General features: G+C 38.1%; 1 long non-coding RNA gene across 1 annotated transcript; it reads left to right on the top strand.

The window, feature by feature from the left end:
* The first annotated feature begins 10,404 nt into the window (after positions 1-10,404).
* On the top strand, positions 10,405-11,896 carry LOC308682657. Its single transcript, XR_014029177.1, has 3 exons — positions 10,405-10,450; positions 11,608-11,655; positions 11,780-11,896. It is a non-coding gene; the product is annotated as an uncharacterized lncRNA (long non-coding RNA).
* The last annotated feature ends 1,884 nt before the right edge of the window (positions 11,897-13,780 follow it).

The following is a 13,780-nucleotide window of genomic DNA, read 5'->3' as shown; positions in this document are numbered from 1 at the left end:
GCCCAATTATCAAGCATTTCTGAAGATCTTAATGAGTTGGTTCAGCTCTGTTTGATTAGAGCTGGAGCTGATCTTTGCAGGAAGGTTGATCTTCAGAAACGTGATTGGGCACCCCTGATATGCAGTATAAACTAGTGTTGGGCGATATGCTCAATTTTCATATCGTCCTATCGTCAGCCTGTTCGATCGGCGATACACGATATTATTGGCGGTATCTACTTAGCGCGAACATAAGGTTCAACGTGACATCACATCAGTGCAATTTATCTATCTATTTCTATCTATTTAGAGAGATAGTAGTTATATTTACCTGTACTATACTATAAACAGTTTATTAAACACTGCCCTTCTAAGGATTTAAAAAAAAAATCTGGTCACCCTAAATAAATAGAGACAGTCTAAAGACAGAATCATTTAAGGTTGCTGTTTGTTTTCTGGTATTGTTTATACAGTACAGTGTTACAGGTTAACAGTTTTGGACCCAAGAACCAGATGTTTGAAAGAAGACCCGGAGTCAGAATTATAATAAATTGAAGAAAAGTTTTACTGAAGATAGTTTGCAGTTTCATCAGCAGAAGTCAGCTTCAAGACTCACACAGGAGTTCGTAGGCCGCCCTGCTTACAGTTACAAAGATCACAGCAGTTATACCCTTCACCAAGGTCTAAGCTACGTCCTTGCTTCAGGTTGCAGTTTCTGATTGGCTAAAAAAATAGATAAACCACACATATACAGATAGACGGAAGCATATCTCCATTGCTTACGCAGCTGACACTCGGATCCACGTTAGGCACGTCGTGACCTTCCAGTTCTCAGATTTGGATTGCTGGGCGCCAGCATGTCCAGAACAACAACTCAGTCAATCTCCAATAATGTCAATGGTTCCTTAACCTGTAACCAAGAAGATTAACACACACATCGACACACAGCTTTTCCAGGGTTGGATTTGGCCAGGCTCTAACTATAAACAGGAGAGTCCTCTCAAAACATCAAGATAATGCATTCTTCTCTCAAGGAGAGCAACACTTTAGTCTAACTGGAAACTAAGGATTTAACAAAGAAATGGTCCCTTAAATTATTGCCTTCAATGACCCCTATATGTATTAAAACGTTGAAGACCTTTCTCAAACACAAAACCAGTCTCTATTTCATTTCTGGAAGCTGGGATAAGTAGGCAAGCGCTGTTACTGCATAAACAATACAGACATTAAAGAATACATGAAAATAACATTTCAGTAATCACACTGGTAACTTAAATAACAAAATAAAATCTCCAGAGAAGTAATTCAACTCATGTGATATTTAGAAGGAAAAATATTGATTAATACCTTGATTATAATCACTCATTACATTGAAGCAGCAGTGGATTCCAATCCACCCCCTTCAACACAATGTCCAAACAAGAATGGCCACGCTCAGGACACAGTTTGGAAAGCTAATCAAGGAAAAAGCAAGTGGTAGTGGTTTTAAACAGCCAACAGTAAGGCAGAAATGGATATTACAACACTTGCAGTTCCTGAAGCCCTTTCTTTTGCAAAGGCCAAGTCAAAGTAGTTTGTAAGTACGTAGATTTAGGGAGAGAGGGAAAAAATGGGAGGGAAAAAGAAGTTGCAAGGGATATATATGTAGATGAGGGTAACAGGAGGACAAAGTGGGAGAAATTAAGATAGTGGGAAGGCAGTTGTCATTTTCCTAGTTTACATTGTAATTGTTTGGCTAATTTTTTTGTGCATCTTTTACAGCTGGAAGACAACACTGCTGCTAAAGGAGTAGAAGACAGTGATATGGAAAATGAAATTGATCTGTCACCTGGTTTAGAGCAGAGTTCTTGTGACACACCTTGTGAAAATGACCAACCTGCCTCTGGACCACCTGCCTCTGGACCGCCTACCTCTGGACCGCCTACCTCTGGATATCCTTTGTGTTGGGCCAAGTACAGAAGTAAAAAGAAATGAAAACAATGAGCTACAAAAAATTGCAATACTCAACAAGGTTGCAGACCGAATTTCTAATAGAGAGGACAAAGGGGAGTATTCCTTTGGAAAACAGGTTGGGGAGGAACTTGGGCGAAGTCCCGCCCTAGTATTGAGATTAAAAAGAGCTATAATGTCGCAGATTTATGATGCACAAGAAAGTAAAATTTCAGTGCATCCAATGCATTCTCATTCAGGCTTCCCTATGTCTGGAAGTTACTAATCTCCCCATCCAACATACATTCCACCACCCACACCAACACCACCCCCACGGCCTTTACTGTCCCAGCCGAATTACACTTTAATGCATCAGCTAGATGACACAGGGTGCAATCAGCTTCAAGAGCTTCAAAGGAGCCGTATGTAAGATTGTGGCCAAAACTGAAACTGCAATCACTTTCAAATTACTGTAGAGCGGTGTATCCGCTCACCCCCCTCACTCGAGGTTGCCAGATAGGCTGCAGGATCCAGCAGGAACGTAGGCTGCTACGTAGCTGTGGTAACTAGAGTAGAGTTGGCAACCCGGATGCCGAAACACTACTGACTTTGTGATTAGTAGATAGGTGGAGGGTGGAGCATCAGGCCAAAACACAAGATGACAACATCAACATCAGTTGAGGGCTGCAACTTCACTTTTTAAATGACAATATCCTGGCCGTACTACTGTTGTCAGTGATATAAGTATTTGAAATGAGCATGATTTCTTAATGTCTAGTGACATATCAGGGCCATTTTATGATTAATTGAAATACATTTCTTACATACAGCTCCTTTAATTATTTTTTTTTTTTGCAACTATTTTGGCTAAAGGGTTGTTCAAAAGAGCTGTCAGCACTTTATATGTTTTGTATGTTGTGTGATTATATAGTTCTACTACTGGACTAAGCAATAAACATACTTTGAGAAAACACAGAAACATACAGAAAAAGTATTATTACCAAAACAACAAAGTTTTTATGTAAAGAAACACAGAATGCTTCATTTTTTATGTATTTCATTTTATTTGCCACAAAGTTTTGTCTGGGATTGAATTTGAATTATTTGAATGTGAACATACAGTTTTTTTTTTTTTTTTTTTTTTTTTTTGTTCAAAACGTTTGACGTTTAATGTTTTGTAAAATGCTTAATGTTTTATAGAACATGTTGCCAACAACAACAACAAAAACAAATAATAATAAAGAATTGACGGTGAAGTGTTTTCAGTTTATCCATTAGACATACTGGTCTTGCCATGGTACACAGCCAGCTGGGGAGACAAAGTAACATTTAAGACAGTCACGTTGCTCTTTGGCAGCTATTGTTGGGTTTTTTCCTCCTCCCAATCTCACAGACTGCAGAGTTCTCTCTAGTCTCCATGCCCCATCATGGAGCTGATGTTTCTCGTCCACCCAGTCAGTGAGGCCAGGTAGAAGATAGGCATCTGATTGCTTGTTGTACAAGAAATTGTGAAGGCACAGTGCTGCCAAAGTGATTGTCACTGCTTTGTCAGGAGATCAAGGCAAATGGTTGTGTGGAACACCCTGAGTCGGTTTGCAAGAATTCCGAAAGCATTTTCCACAACACGTCTTGCACGTGATTGTCTATAATTGAAAATGCGTTGTTCGGGCTGTAGTCGTCTGTGTGGGTATGGCTTCAGCAGGTCATTCCTCAGAGGGTAAGTTTCATCTCCCACAAAAGCATATGGCATGATGATGTTGGTGTTGGGTAGAGCCTCAGCTGAAGGAAGGTTTAATTTTCTTTCATCTAAGGCAGCTCGCAAATCAGACTGCGCAAACAAACCTGCATCTGAAACTCTGCCTTGAACTCCCACATTCATGTAAATAAATTTGTAGTTTGCATCAACTACAGCCATCAACAGGATGGAAAACCTGGACTTGTAGTTGTAGAATGTGCTGCCGCTGTTGGCTGGGGGCTGAATAAAGATATGTTTTCCATCTATTGCACTAAGGCAATGAGGGAATTGCCACTTCATGTCAAACTCTTCAGCAATTTTCCTCCACTTGTCTTCAGAAGTTGGTGTCTATAAACATGACATTATCAGATTACCAAACACACAGCTAGTTTGAGATGCTATAGTTTAAAATTGCATAATCAGTATGATCCCCTAGAAACATAACCCGCTCAATGTAACATCAATGTAAATGACGATGCTTAATCTAACATGTTAGTTCATGTTAACATTAGCTAACATGAACTAACAGTGAACAATAAATTTTTTACAGCGTTTATTAACGTTAGTTAAAACTATTTTTTTTTTTTTGTATTTGATCTGTGCATTAATGTTAACTTATACAACATTGGATTGTAATGTCTTAAACTAAAATTAACTAAAATTAAATGTTTTAGAAGTATTTTTAACTACTGATAAAAAATGAAACTTTAATGTAAAGTGTTACCCTTAAAATAAATGTAATAGTGTCATTTCATAGTGAAAATAATCTGACAATACTTAAGACAAGTTTTCTGTTACAAATATTAATATATATATATATATACAGTATATATATATATACAGTGCTATGCATAAGTTTAGACACCCATACTAAAGTTGACTAAAAAGAGGAATAAAAAATCATCTTTTGGAAACTGAACTTAATGCCTTAATTTAAAAAATTAGGAAAAAATCCAACCTTTAAGGACACCAATTTTCTTTGTGAATGAATAATGTATCGTAAATAAATAAATGTTCTTCCTTAAAATACAGGGTGCATAAGTTTGGACACCCCTATGTTAAATTCCCATAGAGGCAGGCAGATTTTTATTTTTAAGTATTTAAAAAAAAAAAATTTTTAGGATACTATGCATTCTGATAAAGTTCCCTTGGCCTTTGGAATTAAAATAGCCCCACATTATCACATAGCCTTCACCATACCTAGAGATTGGCATGGTTTTATTTCAGTTAGCCTAATAGCTAGTTTGATTTGCATTGAGAGATGATCTTATGGAAAGTACCCCATGCCAATCTCTAGGTATGGTGAAGGCTATGTGATGATGTGGGGCTATTTTAATTCCAAAGGCCAAGGGAACTTTATCAGGATGCATAGTATCCTAAATTAAAAAAAAAAAAAAATACTTAAAAATAAAAATCTGCCTGCCTCTATGGGAATTTAACATAGGGGTGTCCAAACTTATGCACCCTGTATTTTAAGGAAGAACATTTATTTATTTATTTACGATACATTATTCATTCACAAAGAAAATTGGTGTCCTTAAAGGTTGGATTTTTCCTAATTTTTTAAATTAAGGCATTAAGTTCAGTTTCCAAAAGATGATTTTTTATTCCTCTTTTTAGTCAACTTTAGCATGGGTGTCTAAACTTATGCATAGCACTGTATATATATATATATATATATATATATATATATATTTTTTATTTTTATTTATTTTTTTTTTTTTTGCATACAATTGCGAACCTTCAAATAATCCTTCTTCATAGCGATGTGTAGAGAGTTGCATGTTTCTTCTACAATTCTACCATTAAGTTCAGTTTCCAAAAGATGATTTTTTATTCCTCTTTTTAGTCAACTTTAGCATGGGTGTCTAAACTTATGCATAGCACTGTATATATATATATATATATATATATATATATATATATATATATATATATATATATATATATATATATTTATTTATTTATTTTTTTATTTTTTTTTGCATACAATTGCGAACCTTCAAATAATCCTTCTTCATAGCGAGGAGTAGAGAGTTGCATGTTTCTTCTACAATTCTACCAACGGTCGTGCTTCCCATCCGAAACTGAAAGCCAAGTGACTTAAAGGACTCTCCTACAATAAATAAACAAGAGTAAAGAACATTTATTTTTATATGGGGCAAAGCAAAGGTAATTCATTTGTACAGCACATTTCATACACATACTGATAAAGAAAATTATAAAAAATGATTTATAATTTTTTATAAAAAAGATATTTAAAAAATTAAGATTGTATTAGGCCGGGAGCCAGGTCCACTCCTCAGGATGTTTTTTGCTACCTTTTTTTCACTATTATTTCCTATTATTTTATACCTTGGGCCATCACAAGTTGATAACGACCACCCCCAACTCGGCCCTGTTTAGTCACAGGGGCCAAAAAACACCCTTTTTGGGAAAAGCTTTTGGTGGAATGATGTAATTGTGAATATTACGGTACTGCAGCTACATAAATGGCCATATAACCTTAAAATTTTGAATGGTGTATCCTGACACATAGGGGAAACCAGCAGAAAAAGATTCTGGTGATTGCTGCCTTTTTGCTGTCAAATATCACCCTCAACATACCCCAAAAGACAAAAAATGGCTGTCCGCCTGACAAATTGTCATCAAAAGTGATCATTTTCAAGCATTGTATTATATATATCACTGCCTCAAATGTACATGAAAAACTTCCCAAGTTTATAAGCTTCAATTTAAGTCCAAGATGACCTTTCTATCTAGAGGATTATAGTATAACCAAAGTTCTCCACTGTACCTCAAATCGGAGAAAAAAGAACTTTCAAGCATTACCATTCCATATTGGATTAAGCATATTTTCTGCATATGAACAATGTCTTAAACAAGAGTTGAGACTTGACTTATGTACTGCTATACTATATGAAGTGTATTGCATGAAAAGTGAGTAATGTTATGCCCCTAAGTCAGGGACTATTCAATTAGCTTCATTAGAGGGCCAGATTATTAAATCGTAATGTTGAGGAGGGCCGGTGGGTTTAGCTTATTTATTGAAACATTATTTATTACTTATTGAAACATTACAGTAACAATAAATAAGCTAAAGTAAACCTAAAAAAGTATTGTATTTAGGCCTACTTGGAAATGTGGTACCCAACAGTATGCAGATGTATTGAGTCTTTAATAAATAACTTATTTACAGCTATGAACAAAAATATGAATTATACAAGATCATAGCTATTGGTAAGAATTATTTTATTTCTAATTATTGTAGGCTTAAATGAAAGTATTCTGACAGTGAGACATGATAACCACAGGCAAAACCATGCATGGCTACTCACTCAGTACCACTGTATAACAAAATGCCTAAACACAGGTAAAAACTATACACAAAATGAATTGTATATTCCTCTACCCACCTAATTAATCTACTGCAATATAAATGACTATAAGATAGTATTCAGTATAAATATTCCACATTTCTGCCCAAACCATAGTAAATTACTACAGTACATTCATGGTAAATGTTTGTAAAGGTGGTGATTAGGGGATTAGTCTTCTAAAGTCTTCTAACTTCGTTCATGGCACAATGTTTCTGCTGTTTACCTCATCAGTCGTGTTGGGAATGTTGAGGCTGCTTCATCTGATTTAAAACTACTTAAATCATCGAGTGATTTGTGGTCTGTAACAGAGGTGTGTCGAATTGAACAACTTCTCACTGGATGTCGCAATGCTGTTTAATAATAGTGTCCAGAACCCGGGAGTAAACGCAACTCCTTTAAGCTTGCGTTCTGTTATCCACTGGGCGGTGCTGCGCAGTTCAAAGTAAACTAAACTGCGAGTTGAACTGAAACTAAACTGAAAACAGCGCTATTTGTTCTATATTTGTTGTTACTGACCGAGAAACAGCTTCAGATGATTCAGTGACAGAGCGGTCCGAACGAATCTGAATCGTTTCAGACCATTATGCAAGCGCATTTGGCCAATTCATGGAAAGGAAATAATTGAACCAAAGATCGAACAAAAGATTCGCACCATTCACAAATGATTGGTAATGACAAATGACAGAAATACAGGACACACAATAACTGCTGAAATATTCGGACTGAAAACGTTTCTCAGGTTAGTCGGAGCGCTCATGGTACGCACAGTGCGTATAAACATACAGCTGCATGCGCCACTATGGCCACTCGCATATCTAACCAAATGTAGCCACACCGCCAGGAAAAGAGGCGGAGGGAGGTTGGGTGCCTTTGGGCCAGATGGAGATGACTGAATTGAATAGCCCTGCCCTAGGTGGACTGGGGTCAGGGTGCAACATAGGGTACATTCACACAAAATCAATTAACCAAATGTGAGATTTATTAAAGTCCACAAAGTCCTCGCAACACAAGGAATAAAGATGACCCTAGTGTGCAGTCTGTTATCAAAAAGCCAACCTTCAATAGAGTAAACGTTAGTAACCTTCTGTACAGGTAAACATTCTTTACAGCCAAATGGTGAAATATGTCAGTTACACATGGTAACCCTCGTTCCCTGAGGGAGGGAACGGAGACGTACGTTGTGACCGATTGATAGGAATCTCGCTAGAGAGGCCAATCTACTTCGAGTAAAACTAAAACGAGCCAAAACACATTGGCATGCAGTCATTTGCATCAGCTGTTAAGCCTCGCAACGCAGGTATATAATGAGCAGAAGGTGCGAGGTGAGCTCCTTTTTTGCTGAGGAGCCAAGCCTGGTAAGCAGCAGATGTGACGATGGGATGTACGTCTCCGTTCCCTCCCTCAGGGAACGAGGGTTACCATATGTAACCGAGACATTCCCTTATTGGCCGGTCACTCTTGACGTATGTCGTGACCGACTGATAGGAATCCCTACCAAAGCGCCACAGCTGCTGCACCCCATCCAGTGCCTGGTGTAAGCCTGTACCCCTTCTTACCTGGATGGATGATAGGAAAGGGCTTACACAGAGCGTATCTGTCACTGTTGTTCCGTGATAACCCATACAGTGAGATTATTGGATAATACTGGGAAAGCGTGCCCTTTCTATGGAAGCCCACTTTCTTCAAGGGAGTAATGTAGAAAAATACATATGGACTAGCCTGAAGGTTGTACTGCATATGAATATTGGGTAACTTAGCCCAAGGGAAAGACACGGGGCTTCGATTAGGAGCAGCCGTGGAAGTAAACACATATGGAATCCCCGTAGGGTCACACATATGGAACCCAGCCTAACGCCTGATCTCTGAAGGGAGTGGTAGGAACCTTGGGCACATAGCCAGGCTGGGGTCTCAGTACAACATGGTTGTCACCCGGCCCGAACTCTAGGCACGATTATTCGACCGAAAGTGCTTGCAGGCCCCCTACCCTCTTGATAGAGGCCAGTGCAATCAGCAGCAAAGTCTTCAAAAAGAGAAGCTTTAAGTCTGCTGACTGCAAAGGCTCAAAGGGAGCATCCTGAAGATCTTGAAGCACCAGGGAAAGGTCCCAAGAGGGTATGGAGGGGGGGGCGAGGAGGGTTTAACCGTCTCGCCCCCCTAAGGAACCTGACAACCAGGTCGTGTTTTTCAACTGATTTGCCATCTATGTGGTCGTTATAAGCTGAAATAGCGGCAGCATGCACTGCATGAAAAGTGGGATTTTCGTCAGTAAGCGGCACTGTAGATTGTCGTGGAAGTTCAGGTTTACGACTGCACACGGCAATTTGCAGGCAACACCGAAAACTGACGTGAATTGTCGGAAATTGATGTGGACCTTGCTTGGCAGTTGTCCCCCCATGACCCCCCTCCCCCTAATTCTAGGGGAGGCTTTAACATGTAAATGAAAATGCTGTGAGCTATAAAAATGCAAATCAGGGCAGGGGGAGTTTTACCCCAGGTAACATTTTTCTAAAAGGTATTTACTTCATTCTAAGAAAATCTCTGGTATAAATAGATCAGGCTCAGTATAGCCTAATTATAGACTCTTAAATTTTAGCTTAAATTGATATATTTAATGAAAGTAGCTAGATTAGTTACTATGTGTCATTAGCAATGGCCAATGTTATGTAAAAAAGACACAAAACCATTTATTTCAACAATTAATTTCAATCAGGCTTTGCCACAAAGGTAAAATGTGCATTCCATGCAAACAGCATCACAATCTCCTAGAGCTCAACCACTGTGCATAATACAACTGTTCACGAACAGAAGATTGTATTTGACTCATGCTGCATACACATACAGTACGCAATGACAAGAATTATGCCTACTGTACATATAGAGTTACAACTACGATTAGAGTTGTTTGCATAAAATGTACCGTGAACATTCACATGTTTGCCCTGTGATAGGCTACAATTTATCTCTATAAATACTATTTTCTCAATTCTGTGCATATATTTTTACTTACTTAGATCAATTGACATGATGCTGATAATGACGACATTGTGTGTAATTAACGTTTTTACTATTCTGGCCTAGTAGTAGTGTAAATATACCTCGTTTCTATTTTGCATTAAAAATGTTTGTGGCCCCTTTAAGAAATCCCTCTCTTCTCGCGATACTATTCACTTGTGCTGGACGCGTGCGCGCGACCAGAGAAGCCATTTTTCACTGTTCAGGAGAGCTCCATGTGGTGCGTGCATTGATCGGATTCTAAGTTATACGATCTTCTTTCTTGGTAAATATTACTCCAATATCTTTAATATGCACAAATAAGTTGTGAAGCGAAGTTAAAAGAACATTTGATGTGTTTATTTTTGTTTATAGATTTATTTGGAGCGCATGTGTGACGAGTGAACCTCGTGGTGATCGGACGGTAATGGATTGGGTATGTACGTTCCATGGTTTATGGGGGAAATTACTGATGGCATGTTTATTTGATAAATCTGTTAATGAGTTGAATCTATATTCTGTGATTATACAGTATAACTTTATTGTTTTAATGCATATTTCTGGTTCTGCATGATTAAACGTGGGTTGTGGCTTTGTTAAAGTGCTTTTATTTCTCTTGTAACTTAGGCCTACCTCAGCCACTGCCGTATTCCAGTTTGTGTTATCGTATTTAATTGTAACATATTTTGTTTTGGAGAAATCAATTTAAATCTGACCTGTTGCAGTGTATTACACTGTATTTCAGTTTGAATTGAGTTAAGTATTCTGTGGATTTGGGCATTGATCCACTGGTTAAACTTTTTGTGACATTTGATTGTCATCTTCAAATTTACTGTAAACTGTTTCTACAATTTCTTTTTTTTTTTTTTTAACTAGTGAAATCTAATTTTTTCTTGTGAAATCTCTTCGAACAAGGCAAACTTTTTTCTTAATCAGACTTTTATCTGTTTAATTGTGCTTCCATTGACCGCTGTCACTTATTTTAAACAGCAGTCAGAATAAAACCCCAATTTCAAAAAGCATAGTTTGCTTCCGGTGTGTATTTCTTCAATTTCACCCGGTTGCATTTTTTCTCCTTTATTGTTTAATTTTACTGTGACTTTTGTTGTTCTTAATTTTACTGTGACTTATGTTGTTCTTATTAAAGGGATAGTTCACTTTGAAATAAAATTTTTGGTATGTTTTAGCTTACCTCAAGGGCATCCAAGATGTAGGTGTCTTTTTCCGCAGTAGTTTCAATTTTGATATTTTTAGGTCAAAACGTTCTTGTCTGTCAGTCATATAATGCAGGTCTATGGTCACGGTCTCAAAGAGCATGCACAGAGTCCAAATTAAAACAATTCCCCGTCGTAAGTACACATTGATGGCCTAAGACACGAAACGAGCGGTTTGTGTGAGGAAACGAACAGTATTTATATCGTTGTTACCTCTTGAACACAACCACGTCCAAGTGGTCTGAGGGCGCGGGCGGGTATAGATATATACACTAGATGTCGCCTTGGCTACGGTTTTGTTCCAATGAACTGCAGTAGCCAAGGCGACATGTAGGAGCGCAGGAGCTTCAGGTACAAACAACCAGATCTTGCATTGCAGGCGGAAGCTGTGGAGAATTCAGCTCGGAGTCGAGCGAGAAGAAAGACGGTAAGATTTATTAGATTAGATTCGTTTTTGGTTAATGTGACTATTTTTCAGGCGCATTAATAGATGTGTTGTGTCCATACGCAGTGCATTGTGCTGTACTGATTGTCTTTATTGGTTTTTACAGCTGCTAGAAGCGAGACAGAGTGTGCTAGCTGAGGATGAGGTGGGCCTTTGGAAGTGCGCTACCATAGACCTGATGTCTGATGGGGAAGACGGCATCGTCGGCGGGGTGTCTGGATGGATTGTGCGACCTCTGTCCTTTCGCAGCCAGGAGCTCACCGAGCTCTGTGCCACGCTGCAATTGAGATTAGAGACGACTCCAAAGTACAGGGCAACGCACCACAGACGTCTGCAAAATGGACCGAATTCAGACAGAATGCCGCTAGTTACCTGCAGCTCTGAAGCAGAAAACAGGCACTTCACAGTGCTGTAGGATTTTGTGCTTCGCATGAGCTTCCCATTTGTTGTGTGGGCAAATCTCCTATGCTTTGTACATATGATATATGATATTAGTTCTGTGTTTGTGCTAATAAAGCTCTTTCTTTGAATAAACAGTCCCTGTCAAATTTTCCTTTCCTCAATAAATTCATGTCCTTGATGATGGTAATAGTGTAGTCCATAGGATAACAATGACATGAATATACAACATAACGTCATACTATATATATATATATAAATATATATAATTATAATTTTGGGGTGGGGTTTAAATTTATATTGACCCAGGGTCACCAATAGTAACAGATCTGCCAACCAATCATGAGTGATTTTTCTTGTTTAAATGTACTGGTTTCAACCAATACTGAGTGAGGAAATTCAAGCCATTCTCTGGCAAGGCGCGGGCGCTGCTATTCATATGCAAATTAGAGCCATTAGCACCTCCGCGAGCTCTCCACATACGTCATGGTTCGTTTCCGTCAATATGTGGTACAGACGAACCATGATGTACGTTCACAGGCTGTAAATTGTCGTTAACTGCTGAAAATTATGGAGATTTCCGGCCGTTTACGGGGACGAAAATCCCACTTTTCATGCAGTGATGTACTTTGAGGGTGGAGGGAGACAGCCTTCGCTCCAACCCTTGCTGCAAGAAGGAAAGCACAGACCCTATCAAACATCTTCGGGGGTCCTCTCGGCAAGAAGAAAACCACTCGACGAACAGGTTCCACTTCAAGGCACATGTCTCGTGAACGGCGCCCGTGCAGAAGTGATGGTGTTAACCCTCTGGGGTCTGGGCTGTTTTTGGGGCCCTTGAGATGTTCTGACATGCCCTGACATTTGTGCTTTTTTCAGTTGCTTATAAACATATTAATGGCAAAGGTGTAAATTCACTCTATAAAGCACAAACAGGGCTACCATAATATGTGAGCCACGTGTATGTACATGTTTTAATTTTTGAGAGAATAATGTTTATGCATGGTTATTGAAAAAAATAAAAAATAAAATTTCTGAAATAAGGCCACAAAACACATAGTAAATATGTGTCAATAAGACTTTTGAATAATGGATGTCCTCGCCTAGTGTTTTTTCTTCAAAATTATGTGAAAAAAGTCTTGCTTTATCGTTCACATAAAACAATACATTGATTTAAATTGATGTAAAACAGGTTTTGCTTGGAAAGCCAATATGCGAGGAGGCGTGAACGAGGAGTGGTTTACAACAATGTCCCACCCACTCTGCATAATGACTCTGCATAATTAGCCATTCATTCAGGTGTGACACTGACTGAGCCACAATGAAAGGACAAAAGATATATTTAGAAGAAGACTTATATTGACCATTTAAGATTTTGCTTACATCTATCTTGTAAATATGTTTTGCCATTTTATTAAAAAGGTTACAATTACAACAATATTACAATTTCAACAATATTTCAAGTGTACTCTTTCTTTGTAAAAATGATTATAGGCCTACATTTTATCTATGTATTCATTACTTTCATATTTCGCGGGACTGTAACGTTGTTTTCATGAAATATTAGGGCATATTGTTAATTTGCAGTTTAATACGTTGATTTAGCCTACATTTTATTTCAGCATATTTCAGTCGATTTTTACTCATCTCAGTATAGCAATACAGCTTGCTGAAACATCATCATTCATTCACACACGCGATTTAAATTTAA

The sequence above is a fragment of the Scardinius erythrophthalmus genome (assembly GCF_964197995.2).
Source record: "Scardinius erythrophthalmus genome assembly, chromosome: 2".
NCBI lineage: Eukaryota > Metazoa > Chordata > Actinopteri > Cypriniformes > Leuciscidae > Scardinius > Scardinius erythrophthalmus.
This window is presented reverse-complemented; position numbering and strand designations above follow the sequence as displayed.